This window comes from Crocodylus siamensis, chromosome 1, assembly GCF_052110815.1.
Source record: "Crocodylus siamensis isolate JL-2025a chromosome 1, ASM5211081v1, whole genome shotgun sequence".
Lineage (NCBI taxonomy): Eukaryota > Metazoa > Chordata > Crocodylia > Crocodylidae > Crocodylus > Crocodylus siamensis.
Window position 1 is genome coordinate 76217152 of NC_143395.1, and position 17274 is coordinate 76234425.

Consider the following 17274-nt stretch of genomic DNA (forward strand, 5'->3'; position numbering starts at 1 on the left):
AGATCCGTGGGCTTACTGAATCTAGGTCAGCAGCTAATCTTTAAATGAGTATCTTCTCTCACTGTGCTGTGTCTTCCCTCTGTTGATTTCTGGATGTGCTAGCCAATTTATAACTTCTGAGCTATGCTGTTGATTCACAGCCACTCACACTCTTACACAAACTTTCCTTATGACTGACCAATAGCAGTACATACCTTTGCATTTTTCTGATAAGGTTAATTTTAACTGCATCACTACATACAAGGCCTTACTACTTTCAAGGCCTCACTACATACAGGCCTCACTAATCTTTTACTTTAATTAAACTCTTAGTGGCAACATACAGCTCACGATACATGAACAAATGACAAGAAACACCTGGTCTAATCCTCACACAGCATTCAGCAAGCACCTTCATCACACAGACAACTCTCAGCTGTCACAGCCCCTGTTCACCAAGGTTTAAATAAAGTATACCCATCACCATTTTGAAGCATGGGAACACTGATACATAACATGCTGAAGTCTGCTAGAGTGCAGTAATTGCCACACTTCAGCAGACTCAATTAATCAAGTCTGCATCAAAGCATTGTAATTATAGCATGTTGAAGCAGCCTTGCTGCTCATGTATAGGAACCCATAGAGAGATGTCATGGCAATGTCCCTGTAGCAGGGCATTAGGGTGCCTGCTACTGGAAAAGCAGCAGTATGGGCTCAGGTGCTGGTTGCTAGGGGCAACCAGGAGGAGCTAAAGGCCCACACCTGGTGAGTCAGCTGACCAGAAGGAGTAGGGCTGACCACTATAAGATCTAGGCTGGAGACTGTGAGTGGTCTCTCTCTCACTCTCTCTCTCTCCTTGCTGGCGATAGGAAAAAAGGAGTACTGTCTGAATGTAGGAAAGAGAAAAAGGCCTGGATGTATAAGCCTCTAGTTACACGGGTGAGAGATGTGGCATGGTTTGGAGAACATTTAACCAGGAGGTTTAATTTTGTGTTATAGCCCAGGGGCTTGTGTTATTGTTTGTTGTTGTTGTTACACCGGAGGACTGGGTGAGAGTATTAGGGGTTGGAGGAGGCCTCATAGGGGCTCCACGGTAGCATGGGGACCCCAGTGTCAGAGAGGGCACAACATTCAGGGGTGTATTGCCCCCAGCCTCAGTGCGGGCGGTGGAAGAAGCCCCAGAGTGGGCAGTTGCGAGAAGCCCCAAAAAGGGGACAAGCCAGAGAGCGCCGGTGGGGACTCAGGCCGTGAGACAAGCCAGAGAGTCCATGGGGCATGGAATTGACCAAACAATGTCCAGTACATCTGCGAGGCTTGGGGCATGGTACAGGGGTGGTTGGACCCACGCATAGCCCATAAGGCTGAGGTGCACCGAGTCACCCAAGATAGAACTAAGACTGGGATACATCGGGCACTGTGACAGAGAGGACTAAGGGCAACCTCCCTTAAACATTGTTAACATCAAAGATGTGGCGGGCGAGATGGTGAGGGTGCTTTAACACCGACTTGGCACAGTAGGGGGCGATAGGGGAGATCACGGCCACCCCTAGGACCGTGCACTGTCACAGTCCCCCATCAGTACCAGGTTTTATAATACTTTACTAAGTGTTTTGAAAAAATCCTCATCCAACTCCTTTTGGTTTGGTGATCTCTAGCAAACACTCACTGTCACACACCCTTGTTCTACCCACTGTACTTTGATCCCAAAACTTCCTGCTTCAAAGCATACATCAAAGCAAGTATGTGTCTTTTCCACAATAGGTAATATTGGCTCCTTTTTTGCCCTGCCTATCCTTCCTGAACAAGTTATATCCAACCATGATAATATTCCAGTCATGCAAACTATTCCACTATCTCATTTATCCTAATTAAACCACATTACTGTAACTGTATGAAGACTTCCACTTTTTCCTGCTCATTCCCCATGCTTCTTCCATTAGTATATAAACATCCTAGATGACTAGCCAATTGTCCAGAACACTGTTAAAACTCCCAATATTATCTCTTCTTCTTACGTTTTATCTGTGTTACCTAGGTCTATGTTTGATGTTGAGGAAGTCTTCCCAAAACATAGCCTTAAACTTTTCCATAACTTATTTATGGCATTTATAAAAGGAAGGTAGTATTTATAAATCTTCATGTAGGACCCTGAGGTTTAATAAAGAAATGCACTATATTGATATTGACAGAAAGGTAAATAAGAAAGTGTACAAACAGAGGGTGGGTCTACATGAGATGCTTTACTGTGTGCGAAAGAGTAAAGAGCGACATGGTGAAAAGAGCCAGAGAATGCCGCTTCAGGAGTGATTACCATATAAGGATAGAAGTTCCAGGAAAAACAAAAAAAAAGAAAAGATGGGAGTCTCGGAGGAAAAAAAAAAAAAAGGAAGAGTGTCTGGAGGAGAAAGTTAGGGAGAGGGAAGATCCTCAGGAGGTAGGAGACTTGCTTCAGGATTTTTCTCAACGCTGGAGAGAGCGGAGCTCAGAAAGGGAGGGGCAGATCGCTGAAGAAGCATCGGAGACACAGCCACGCTGAAAAGTAAACAAACAAACAAACAAAAAAGGGAAGAGTGGCACACACAAGATAAAAGGTACACACTCATGATAACAGCAATAAAGAGAAAGAATACAACAGGGCTTGAAGAGAAATTTCTGTCCCAAAGAAAAGAAATAAATGGATGAACCAGAGTTAAAGGGACTTCATTTACTAACACCAAGTTCAGCCCGACCAAACTGATAATAGTTCAGTAAGAATAATATATAGATAGAATTACAAAGTTGATATAACTGGTACTAAAAAAACCAAAAGGATAAATGGACCACTTCTGTTTAAGGATAAAAGAAAGTTTGTATAGTGTTATAAAAAATAAAAATAAAGACAAAGTTAATCTGCATCTGATACTGAATATATATATATATATATATATATATATATATATATATCAGCAAGTGTTCGTGAATAGTCAAGTGAAGTTTTCCTCTATAATACCAAGACTCCTAATAGAGGCACCCCCAAAAATAAAATAAATAAATATATATAACAACTCTCCTGACGAGTGACACCGTAAAGGAGAACCTATTACAATAACATCCAAGACGTGGCAGATAGAGTTGCTTTTAGTGCCTATGTCCATTTACACACCTTAAAGGTGGAACAGAATCTGGCCCTGCATGCTTAATTTTGAAGTCTACAGGTTAATTGACGGAATCACTTCTGAATAGGAACTTCAAAAATCAATGTTAATTTACATTGATTGCTCTTGAACTGTCTGTCCTGAACCTGTCTGTTTAAAGGTTTACTGCATCCACTGTTTATTCATCTGAAACACTTTGTGACAATCATAAAAGCTTAGTTGCAATGTGTATCTATATTTTTAAATGACAGGTTATTCTTGTACTGCCACTTTCTTCTACTTATTCCTTAAACTTCTTCTATTGATGAGCTGTATTTTGTGATTGAATATTTAAAATTGCTAAGTATTTTGTGAGTATGTGCACAGATAACTTGTACAAATCTCTTGCTATACCACAAACATGAATTTCATGGCAGTTTTCTAGGCCTGGCATGCCTTCAAAATATCTTCTGCTAAAGGCTGATGACAATACAGCTAAATGAATGTACCTGATTTTAGTGGTTTAATTATGCTTTTTTCATAACCTGTCACTGCACTTGTCATTTGGTTTTTACATGTCTTAATGATCACTTTCTTAGAGAAGCATTTCTGTCACCCTCTGTAACTCAAAGTGCTTCTGTTGCAGGGAATCCCAGACTCTATCTCTGCTCTTCCACCCACCCTGGTTAATTTCTGTGCAACCTCAGAGTCACTAGTCTTTTGACTGAACAACTGTTCAGACAATACATTTTCTATATTGATCAGTCTGTTGTAGTTTGCCCCATAAAGATACTTGAGCTAGCTTTATTTTAATTCCTTCTGGTACAAGTTTAGCTTAGTCAAGACGGAGCTCAGATTGGGGTTATTTATCTAGTCAAGATTCTAGAGGGTATAAATCTCCAATTACAGAATAGATATCCCAATACTCAGGAGAGGCTTCAATACAGCATGAAGTGTGAATATTCCAAAATTATGAGAATAATGCAAATTGCAATTATGATAATAGTTCAAAGTGCAATAGTTAAAAAACTGATGTTCACAAAAAAGAATAGAATTCAAAATCTGACAGATATAGCCCTGATCTGGCATAACCACCAACCATTTCCTTTTCCTTTATTTACTGAATTATATATTTTTTCATAATTGTAACATGAAATAAATCCTAACAAAGAGTTATTCATATAAAAGTGTTAATGATGATTAATGATCTAATATAATGTAATACTACTTAATAAACAAGGTTTTGATTATAGACTGAAAACCTCAGGGTGGATTCCAATAGGATATGCAGCTCTATTGCAGAAACTAGGTCAGGCTGGGTTTATTTTCATCAAAAACTTTCTTTAAAAAATGCCTTGGGCCAGATTTTCCTTTACCAGTACTAAGCACCAGCATATTATATAAATATATTTTTTACCTTTAGTGGAAAGAAACCAGAGGTTAATAGAATGAAAGAATCATAGAAAATTAGGGCTGGAAGGGGCCTTGGGAGGTCATCTAGTCCAACACCCTGCTCCAAGCAGGACGATCCCCAACTAGATCATTCAAGCCAGGGCTTTGTTAAACCAGGCCTTAAAAACCTGCAAGGATGGAGATTCCACAACTTCTCCATGTAACCTGTTCCAGCGCTTCACCAATCTCTTCCAATATTCTAATGAATGTTCCCTGAAAGGTTTTATTTTAAACTTCACTGAAACTTTTGGAGCTGAATTGAACTAGATTTCTTGTGGACCTGGAAAGTGTCAATTAGCTGGGTTTTACATCCTTGCAAAAACAAAAGGAGTAAAAAGGAGGAATCCTTTCCCTTCCCACTGAGGAATGATGTTTAACATTTAACACTAACCTGTTGCTTCTTGACCTTAGTTTATAGTCTAACAAGCCTGCTTTGTTTTTTACAAGTCATCTAAGCATCCTAAAAAACCCACATTTGCTATAGCAAAATAACATTCAATACATTCAGCTATAGCAATCACAACTTGTTGGTTGTTCTTTATAAATGTTTCCTTTCAAGCCTTGTGCTCTGTTTGATTGTGTATAATGAAACATATGTATGACTTCCTTTGCTTTGCTGACCAAACCAGTTGTTAGAGAAGGTTCATATTGTGGTCATGCAGACACAGGCTTCTGGGGTTTTCTGCCATAGCCACACTTCAGCAGTTTAGGCCTAGGCCTCTTGAAAATGAACAAGTCTGGCAGCAGCACATAATCAACATTTCAGAATACACCTAGCAAACTGAGGCCCTCAGATGACTGAAGGGAAGGAAAAGATTGGCACTATTCCATCACTTTGGTCAGTGGCCTTCTCCTAGCTCTTCCTTGGCCACATCTACATAAGACACTGACTGCACAGTAGCCTGATACTACTGTGCAGTAGCATTGCATGGCATAAACCATGACTTAATTAGCAGAAGTTTTATTAGCAGAAGTGTTGCAAAAAAGGCATTCATTGGTGCTACTGCACTGTAACTCAGGTTACTGTGTAGTCAAATAGAATTTGTTTTTACATGTACTAAATGACTGCACAATAACTGGAACCTCATGTGATCATTGGGTCCAGCCCCCTTACTCTGAGCAGAAACACTGCTGGGGTCAAATAACCCCAGCAAGGTATGCATCAAGTCATCTTTTGAAGATCACCAGGGTAGGTACCTGCACCACGCTGGCTGGGAATCTATTCCAGAGTCTGGTCACCTGAATCATGAAAAAAATTTTCCTTATATCCAGTCTGAAACTTTCTTCTAGGAGTTTATGACCATTGTTCCTGGTTTTCCCCAGGGACACTTTGATGAATAGTTGTTTGCCTAGCCCCTGTTGCTTACCCGTGACATATTAGTAAGCTGCCACCAAATTCCCCCAAAGTCTTCCTTTTCCAGGCTGAACAGTTGCATACCTGTCAGTCTTTCCTTGTATGGTCTGCTCTTTGGGCCTCTAATCATATGAATGGCTCTTCTCTGGACTCTCTCAAGCTTCTCCACATCCTTCTTGAAGTGTGGGGCCCAGAATGGGATGTAGTACTCCAGCTGTGGCCTCACCAGTGCTAAGTAGAGCAGGAGAATAACTTCTCACTTTTGCTTGAGATGCATCATTTGATTCATGCCAGAGTATTGTTTGTTTTGCTTACTGTAGCATCATACTGCTCGCTTATATTTGTTTTATGGTCAGTTATGACCCCCAGGTCCCTTTTGGACATGGTGCTAGTTAGCATAGAACCACCAAGCCTGTAAGTTGTTGTGGATTTTTCCTCCCCAGATGGTGTACTTTACATTACTCAGTGTTGAACTGCATCTGGTTCTTGTCTGCCCATCTAACTAATCTGTCTAGGTCTGCCTGGATCATCAGCTCACCCTGATGCGTGACCACACTTCCCCACAACTTAGTGGGGAAGTGTGGTCACGCCCCACACTTAGCCATTGGTGAACTTTGCCAGTATGCTTCTCACCCCCACATCCAGATCATTGATGAAGATGTTGAAAAACACTGGTCCAAGTATTGAACCTGGGGGACCCCACTGACTACCTTCCACCAGGTTGGCACAGATCTGTCTATTAGTACTCTCTGGGCCCAACCACACAGCCAGTTTCCCACCTACCTGACCATTAAATTGTTGAGCTCATAGGAACTTAGTTTTATCTTGAGAGCCTCATGGGCTCCCAAATCAAAGGCCTTCCTAAAGTCCAAGTAAATGACATTGACCTCATCTCCCTTATCCAGGTGGTGACTAACCCGGTTGTAGAAGGAGAAGAGGTTAGTCAGATGTGACCTACCCATGAAAAAATCATTCTGGCTGTCATTCAGAATTTTGCTTTCTACTAGCTTATCACATATGGACTCCTTGAGAAATTTTTCAAGGACTTTTCCTAGGATTGAGGTCAGGCTGATCAATATATAGTTCTCTGAGTCCTCTCTCCACCCCTTCTTGAAGATAGGCACAACGTTGTTCCTCTTCCAGTCTTCTGGGACCTCTCCTGAGTGCCATGAATTCTCAAAGAGGTTCACCTGCAATGAACCTCTGAAATGACTTCAGCTAGTTCATTCAGCACTCTCACATGGAGTTCATCCGGTCCTGTTGACATATAGCTATCCAGAATCTCTAGCTGTTCTTTCACCAGCTCTACATTGACTGTTGGTAACTGATCATCCCTACTGTGACTATTCTGTGTCATATTTGCATTCAGCAGGCTATCACTCTTAGACTGGTGGAATACAGATGCACAGTACTCATTCAGGAGTTTACTTTCCTCCTTGGTGTCGGTGATCAGACGTCCAGATGCATTGAGCAGTGGTCCCACGTTTCCACTGGTTTTCCTCCTGTTACCTGCGTACCTATAGAAGGACTTCTTATTATCTGTGATTTCAGTTGCTAACCTGAATTTGGTCACCACCTTTGCTTTTGTAATCTGCCCCCTACAGGTGTGGGCCAATCTTTTGTAGATCTTGGGGCCTATTCCTAGCTTTCATTATTGGTAAGCCTCATTTTTCTTTTTCAGAAGATCTGCAACTTCCCTATTGAGCCAAGATTGCCTCCCAGCCCTTGTGCCACCTTTTCTGCATACAGGTATGGACAACTTCTGTGCGCTGAGGATCGTGTCCTTGAGGAACAACAGCTCTTCATCCACACTCTTTCCCTGCAATCCATGATCCTGTAGGGCATTAATCACTAAAGTCCTTAGCTTATTGAAGTCGGATTTTTTAAAGTCAAGAATCTGTACTTTATGCCAGATTTCCCAGTCCTACAATGGACTGTCACCTAGGTTACCCTCTATCATCAGATCAATCACCAGGTCACCCCCCTTGGCCAAAACTAAATCTAGGAGCACTTTTTCTCTGGTCAGCAGGTATACGTCCTAAGACAGGTAGAGCTCGTTGATACAAGTCAGGAATCTATGTGACCAGTCAGATCTTACCAAGTGTTCTTCCCAGGAGATGTCTGGCTAGTTAAAGTCACCCATGATGATCATATCCCATGCTCTCAGAGCCTCTTCCAGTTTTCTGGAGAATTCCAGATCTAGCTCCTCATCTTGACTCAGAGGTCTGTAATATATTCCCACAGTTAGGTTCCTTTTGCTACATCCCCCCAGTATCTTGACTCAGAGGGTCTCAAGTCACCTTTCCTTAATACCAATTTCAGCTTCCAAGGAGGTGTACTGCTCCTTTACATATAGAGCTGCACCTTCACTCTTTTCCACTATGCAGTCCCTCCTATGCAGGGTGTAGCCCTCTATAGTTATAGTCCAATTGTGGGTAAAGTCCCACCAGGTCTATTCACTTGATTTCATAATACTATGATATCATAATCTCCGCTGGAAAACAGGAGAGCCAGTTCCTCCTGTTTGTTCCCCATGCTCCTGGCATTTGTGGACAGGCACTTGAGGCCTCTGCTGGAGATCCTTGGTTTCCTGTCACATTGAGGGAGCTCCATTCCCTCAGCTCCTGCTGTAGTGTCCTTCCTGTCCTCTCCTGTTGTAATGGTTCTTTGTTTGTTGGCCCCTGGCCTTGCTCCACTCACTCATTGTCCCCCTGTTCCCGCTTGTTCTCAGTTTGCAGCCCTGTCCAGGAGGTCCACCATCCTGGCCAAGAAAAGAGCCTTCCCCTTCGCTATGAGGTGGATACCGTCCCTTCACAAAAAGCCTCTGTCTCTGAAGTGCATGCTATAGTTAAGGAAGCCAAAACCCTCTCAGTAGCACCATTGGTGAAGCCTTCAGTTCACCTCTTCAATACATCTGTCTCTCCTAGGCATACGGCTCACAGCTGGGAGGATGGAGGAGAAAACTACCTGTGCCCCCAACCTCTTACTCGCAGTCCCCAAAGCCCTGTACTCACTCACAACCCAGCCAGGATTGCTCTCAGCCACATCATTTGTGCCCACATGGATGAGGAGCATGGGGTAGTAATCAGAGGGATGGATGAGTTTAGGAATTGTCTCTGCCACATCTCAGATTCAGGTCCCTGGGAAGCAGCAGACATCATGGGCCATGGGGTCAGATCACTCCCTTTCTCTCTCTCAGGATAGAGTCACCCACCCTGCATCTCTTCTTAGAGGTGGCAGGTAGCTGCCTCCCCTCATCCAGAGCTGGTGATTCTGCTGACGTCTCTACTGGTGATGTGAGAGGTACGTACCTGTTGCTCAGTTCCAAGGGAGGAGTGACCCTGGTATACTGTGTGTCTTAGGACCTGCGATGACTGTCTTCCAAACATCCCCTGGATGGGACTTCCTGCTCCCCTGTCTCCATGTTCGTCCTGGCACACGGCAGTTTGACATGGTTTGGGCCATCTTTTTTTCCAGGGGGGTGTTTCCTACCAGGAAACCCCAGTAGCAAGTTTTGTCCCAGCATGGCTAATTAGCAGCAGCATGCAACACATGCAACACATGTGGTTTGTGACACCACACAGAGGTTTGCAGTGCAACAAACCACACGTGCCTGCATGGCTGGATCCAGCCATGGAGTTTATGGTTACGGAAACAATTGAGTTTATGGTTGTAGAACAACTGAGCAGGAATATTGGATGCCTAAATTCCACATAAGTCCCATTTTAGGCCCCTAAATCTTTTTTAGGATCTATCCATTAACAAAAACTAGACCCCAGCCTTGCAAACAAACTCATTCACATACTTAACTTTACCACCCTAAATAACTCAAAACTCTTACTTGTGACTGATTCATAGGCTTTCTATTTGTATGGGTGGCAGAGGCAAACTAAGCTCCAGTCAGTAAATTCTCCAGTCTCTGGCTTTGCTCTTAAGCTCCAGAGAAGTGCTGCAGGGATTTTCTACAGTGTTTCTTTCTCCTGTGCTCCAGTTCCTTGGAAACCATGTTCTACTGTTTCAACTATTATACTCAGCGGGCACATCTACGTATGGCCTATGGAAGTACTAAATGACAGTGCAGTAACAGCCCATACTGTGCTGTGCCAGCCATGCATGGTTATTTCTAGCTGCTACATTGTTGTAGCAGTGGACTATAATGAGAGGGCATGTTGCTACAGTGACATAGCAGCAGTGTCCTGGTTTTTGCCTGTTGATGCTATGTTGCTGTAGTGAATCGCTACAGTGACATAGTATCATGTGTAGACGCACCCACTATTGCTTTTTTCTATTCAGCCTGAAGGAAGGGAGGCTACCAGATCAAACTTTAGCAAGGTTCTTGATTTCCTCTATAAGAAACATGTTTGCTGGCAACTAATAACTCCACTGAATTTAATGGCGGAGAAGCCAACTATCACCATTCAGTACAGCATTATTACATGCCAAGTAAAATAATTAAGGGACTCAAACCCAGTCCCTTTTATTTGTTTATTTAAAATACAATTTTAGGGCACATTATGTTGAGAGAGATTCTTGGTGGTTATTCCAAAAACTTAGGTAGTGGCATCTGCTCATAGTTCTCAGACTCCTATATAATCCTATTTTTTCAGAAGTGTAAACTGAATATTTGGGATTCAAAAAGGGAAACTGTGATGCCTTGATAAGTCTGATGATGGAGTATTGTATTTCAGCCTCTTCATAAGTTTCTCAGATATGCTTGGCATGCTTCAGTACTGTGGGTAATGGCCTTATATCGATAGACAAGATTAATGAGCTAGAGGAAGATTAAAGTCAGGCTCAGTAAGAAACACATATCTGCAGCTTAAGTTATCTGGTAGCTCCACTGAGGATAGAAATATTACATAGTTTTCTTTCTTGGAGGCTGGATTAGAGTCAAATAATTCACACAGTACCTTCTGTGGAACAATACTAATATACTGCCAACAAAATCTTAGGTATGCAGTACTTCTCTGCTAACTGAATTATACTGTATGTGTTTTTTTTCCAAACAACTTTCTATAGGGCACATGGCAGATGCCTAAAAGCTTGTCCAACAGCTTTCCCAACTACACAGTAGGTCCAACAAAAGATATCACAAAATATGTCATTATTCTTATTCATATTTGAGCAGCAACTTGAACAAATAGGGAAAACTCACTTGTTGCTCACAGTGTTTATTCAGACCTCCAACCAATTCAGATTTGCCCATGTGTATGCCTTTGTGGTGCTGTAGGCTGCTCAAAAAATTCTAGGAAAAGGTTATGGATTATAGCCCCCTAGATTTAAAATCTTTGTTACCTATGTAGTAATGCACATACTTCTGGTTTCAACCTCTGCCTATCTTTATAGGCGCACCAAGCTCACCTTTGCCACAAAGAGCCTGAACAACTTTAGGAGCACTACTAGTAAAAAAAGTACAGTGTTCCTGCTTGTCCAGCTGCCTTTGAACCAAAACATCAGTTTTTTGTACACACCACACACTGGGAATCCTGCTCTTTACAGTAAAGAAGCTTTGCTGACAAAAAGATGCCTGCTCTGGTAATATAAAATGTACTGTGGGAATATAACATGTAGTTGGTATGGAACATCTAAACAGGAATCACAGATATAATACATAAGTAGTCAAGCAACATATATTGAGTGCATTGGATAGCCCTCTCCCACCACACTTCAGACTCATTTTACTCAGCAGAAGTACTGTTATGCACACAATTTCACAACTATTTGAAGAATCCTATCTTCCTGAGTTTTGCAGGTCATTACAAACCCATATAAAAAATTTTCAGTGTACCTTCATATGTCCCAAATGTTATAGATGTGCACAGATGGCTACCATAGAGGCAGAGAACTTGAAAATTAATTTCAACCAGCAAAGCTATACAGTATTATGAAATCAAGTGAATAAGGGACAAAGAATGAATAACTGACTGAAATGAGGTTAAGTTTAAAAGCATATCTTAGTTCTTAACAATCTTTTGTCTCTTAATTTCTAATTTTTAAATAGCTGCAAATGACTCATTTATTGCTGAGTGAGCCATTAATCTATCCAGACTTAGAAGGCCCATTGGGTTAGCATTATTAATGCATACTGGAGTGATGGGCCTACTATTTACCTTTGACTTGCCATCTGGTAACCATTTATAGCTAGCTCAACTGGGAAAAGCCTTTAGCATAGACTTAAAATAATGCCTCCATAGCATTAGCAAGCTCCCTTAACTACTCTGCCATAGCAATGAAGGGCTCTCGTACATGTGATGGAATTGCCCCTTTTAGTAGTTTAATTGCCCTTTTTAATTATTTAATTGCATAACAGTGTACATGCTCAGCAGCATATTACAATTAAATTTCATAAAAGTGTACACTTTCAGCAGTGTATTTCGATTTATATGACTTTTTTTACACAGCAAACTAAAACATATCCCATGTATTTTAGTTTGCCATGCAACAAATTACAGTGATATTCATCATGTGTACAAGGGCCCACAGAGTTTTAAAAAATGAGAGTTTGGAGTAGGGTAGGGGAGAAGAGAGGGAGTGATTGATGCAGTATAAATGTTACTAAGACCTCTTCTTTTGACAACTATGAAAAGTAAATATATTCCAAATCTTGCTGTTCCAAACTGATATACATTGTTCATTACTTGTATGTGGACTTTCGTTACTTTTTGTATATGGATTCAAGGAGAAAAAAAACTCATAAGTGCATTTTGCTCCTGTATATTATCATTCTGTCATTTTAACATACTTTCTAAGAATGATTTTTTCAAAGTTCATAAAATGGCATTATAATAATGCCCAAGCCCAATAAAGCAGAGGTATTTATGCAAACAGGCATTAGTAGGAAAAAAAAGTTCTATCTATATGTTGAACTGGATTCCCAATTTTTTCTCTCGTTACAACACGCAAAGAAAGCACATCAAATAGGAAATTTCTGCACAAAAAAAAGCTATTTTCCCTGAAGATATTGTTAGAATGTATAATAGCCTAGGCTAGCAGCACTTCTTATTAAGATTGTCTGGTGCTTCCCATTAAAAAATCTCTGTTTTCAGGTGTTTCTAACTTGCCTAACATTAACTACTTGGGATGACATTTTCCCTACTAATGCCGACTTTTAGAAAAGTTCAGCAGAAGTGGGTCAGCTATTTCAAAGAGTGATGAGAAAGGAAATGTGTTTTACATGTGTTAAAATAAAAACTGGTGACACTTCTTTGAAAAGCTCCAGCACCTATATGCTTTAGGCAAAGACTTGCGATTTTTAGTAGAATGTGACTTTTACCAGGTATGTGCTTTTTCCTATCCCTATGAAAATCTAAATTCAGCTAAGGTAAGTCTCTGGGGGAAATAAAAGTCATTGTTCCTACACATCTGTAGAAACTTCTTAGGTTTTTAGCAGGTACATTCCACAATGATTCTGTCTACACTATGCTTACTCTAATGCAAGGCTAAATAGGACTTTCTCTACAAGTTGGGGATGGTCCTGCTTTTATCAGGAGGTTGGACTAGATGACCTCCTGAGGTCCCTTCCAACCCTAATTTTCTATGATTCTATGATTCTTTGACCTTTCCATGGCACAATGTCTGATAACATCTAGTTGTGAAAACTCAGCCCAGCACTAAGGCTGAACCACTACAAACTGCTGCAGGAAGCTGGATCCAAAACCCAATTTCCAGGGGTACAATTAAATTAAAAATGAGGGAGGCTAAAGGGATGGAAAACAAGCTACTGATTGAGTTTCATAAAGAAAACCACACAAAGCCTCAACTATAAGTTGAATCTATGGGGAGCTGTGGGAGTGGTGTTGTGCCTGATGACACACTTAAAAAAGAAGTGGATGAGAACTTCACTATAAATTATTAATACTTAAGTGTTTCAAAAACTACCTCATTTAAACAGAGGGATCCTAGAACTTCAGAGTGGAGATCCAGTTAACAACAAGAATCTAAGAAAAATCATTATTTTTTAATACTTGACTTAAGGAATAATGTGCATACTGCAACTAGAAGACAAAAAAACATATCTGTATTCCTTTACTCGCATTTTTTCCAGACAAGTAATCCTTATCTTGTATCTAACTACATAGTAGTAAGTAAAGAGATGAAACCTATTTGTTTAAGAATTCAAAATGAACTAGGATGTGTAGTGCTAGAAACATTTAATATTTCAAAGTTGATATAAAAATTGCCAAGAATCAGTACAATGCCTTCATTTTATTTCCACTGACATGATTTCATTAAGCTGTTCTTGGTTGTTTATCATGAGGTTGGTTTGAATGGTTACCATTATTGAAAGTTCAGATAACATAGCTAAACATTAATGAAAGGGAGATGTAGGAGTGTGAAATATATAGTGTTGCATGAAAAATTGTAGTACTGTTCCAGCCTGAAATCATTTAGGCCCATATGCCACATCCAGACATGCAGGCACTTGCAGTTTGTGGCACCACAAACCTCTTCTGGGTATGCAATTTGTGGTACTGCAAACATTAAAATGTGCCCCACGCTGCAAATTTGCAGTATGGGGGCAAATTTTGCTACCAGGAAATCCTGGTACCAAAATAAAACAGCAAGAAAAAAGCAGCATGGAGCATGTGACAGGAGCATGCAACAGCAGACATACAGGTTTGGTCCTCCAGGGAGATACCTGGCTGCTGTCCAGAGTATCTCCACTCCTTTAGTTGCGCCCCAGCTTCTCCAGCATGCCAGGAGCTAGGAGCAGTGGGGAAAAGGCAGTTTGCCCAAAGTGCGGCAATTTGCCCCACACCAAAATGCAGATGCAGTGGCATGCACTGCAGCAAAAAGTAGCGGTGCAAATTTGTGCCGCTACTGTTTCTGCTGCTGGAAGCACATGCCCCTGAACGTGAGGATGCACTCATGTTGGGCTTCATAATAAACCAATAAATTAAGCACTTTTGAACAACAAAACTTGTATCTTTTTTAAGTGATTTGTGTGTATGCAGTGATGTATTGATATATTTGCTGTCTTACTGAAATGTAGTAATACAGTATGTAGGAGTTGTTCACACCACTGTTATAAGCCATTGCAGACTTGACATTTTCATTTAAAGGAAGTTTTCCACTTTTGCTGCTTTGTTAAGTATTATTTTAGTACAGTAAGAATCTAGCTTTATACTGTCAAGTAAAGAAATAAATAATCTGACTCTACAAGCTTGACTGCTTAAGAGCATAAATAGTGCCATACTGCATCCAATCCATGATCCATCTAGCCCAGTATCCTGTCTCCAACAGCAACAGGATACCTTTAGAATAGTGTATCATATGTATCAGGTCTCATGAGCTGGATCCACTCTGTGGGGCTTCTCATGGGCCAGATACAGCCATGGGGCTTCCCACAGGCCAGACAACCTGTGAGATGTGGCAGTGGTGTTAATCCCAGCAGCTTCCAGAGTGGCTGTTTCAGTGTGAATCTGGAATCCAGAAAATTAACACAACTGTTGCTTGCCCCCACTTTTCCCCTGCTGGCAACAATAGTTCCCAGGGGCAACCAAAATCCAGTTTTCCATGGAAGATGACAATGTATGTGGCAGGAGAGGCAGGGGAAGGGGAGTGGCAAGCAGCATTAACTATGTGGGGTCTGGAGCTGCACCAAAATATTGGGGATGAACACTGCCACAGGAGCTCTACATGGGTCAAATCCAGCCTGCAGAGGTAGTTGAGAAGTGTGTAGGCTGGATGATCCACCTCCGTGGGTTAGATGGATGTATTTGACACCCCTCCTTAAAGAAGGAGAGCATATGAACAGCGATCTCCCCCTAGGTAGTCATCCATCCTCTGTCATACCCTCCTTGCTCATTATTACTTGGTAGATTATTCATGTAAAATCAAAGATTTCTAAAATGACAACTCATTTTTAGTGCTTCTGTTTTTGAGTATTCAGCATGAACTCTTGGCCCCCATTTTCAAAGACACACACAGATCTTACTGAAGGAGATTCAGTTGCTCAACATGTATGAAATTTGAGTCTAGAAGTGTGTTAAACTACCCACTCAAACTCAGCTGTTACTTCTGAAAACAGTAGCCTTACATTTGGCGGCTTTTGATTCAGGCTTTTGATACAGACATTTTTTTTTCTTGTGATATGTATTTGTGAGGGCAACGTAGCCATATTCAATTCTCTATACATTTTTATTGTTCCAGTTTCTAGTAACTGTCCTCTAAGCAGTTAAGAGTCTTAGAGAGGTCAGTGTTTACGAGACACTAGTTTTGGTGCACTTACTCTGCTTTACCATAAAGCGGTTGCAGTCTGTACATCACAAATAAACAAATTAAAGTGCAAATAAAAGATTGCATTCTGGAGGCAGCATATAACCTACTGAGTAGTTTCTGGTGTTAATGTAAGAAAACTCTAAAAGTGAGTACAATATTTAAAAGGAAGAGAAGACCTTGTACTGGCAACATTATTGATCCATATCAAGAAAGTACATATCCCTCTTGAGACATTAAGTACTGGAAGGATTTTCTCATGTCTTCCTTTCTCTTCTCCAGTCTTCTCTTTCTGCAAATGTAGTCAGCGGAAATGTAATATACACACATATCATAACACTAAAAATTCTTCAGAATGCCATGGTTAGCAGCAGCAAAAATTGTTCTGTCTGTATATCACTTCTGACTCAGGACAAGGGAACATTTTAGACAGACATGTGGGGTAATAAGAGATCCTGGTTTTCTCAGTTTAAAAATTGTAAATTCACTGATTTTTTTTACATTCTAATTCTCTGATTAAAACCCCTAAAATCCATGTTTTTCTTATATTAAAATGAAATACCACTATATAGGTATGAATTGAACACAATGTTTTCTTGATATATTTATAATTTTAAAGCAATTTGGAAGCCTACAAGTGCCTCAAACTTTATAATAAATTCTAAATACCTAGATAATTTGGCATTTGATTTTGGATTTTTATCATTTTGGAATTTATTTTTTTTTAAATCAGACCTCCCCCTGCTCCCTTCACCCACCAGGGTGTGGGTCCAGCTGTGGCTGTTCACACCCCCTAACCCTGCTTTGTGGGGCTGAGCAACCCTGATATGCCAGTGCCCTGCCCCTGCCATTGCCCTTCACTCCCAATCCACAACCCCCGTGGTGGCCCTCAGTCCCAACCCACAGGCCCATGGGCCCTGCTGGTACATCTTATTCCTGACTTATAGTTTCCCCTGGCTCTGCTGGTGCCCCTCACTCCCAGCCTACAACATCCAGAGCCCTACCAGTGTTCCTCATTCCTAACCCACAGGACCCTGGCCCTGCCAGCACCCCTCACTCCTCACTCACAGCCTGTCATCCCTGCAGCTCTACTGGTGCCCCTCACTCCCAACCCACAACACCCCATCCCCCAGGTGCCTCTTACTCACAGCCCACAGC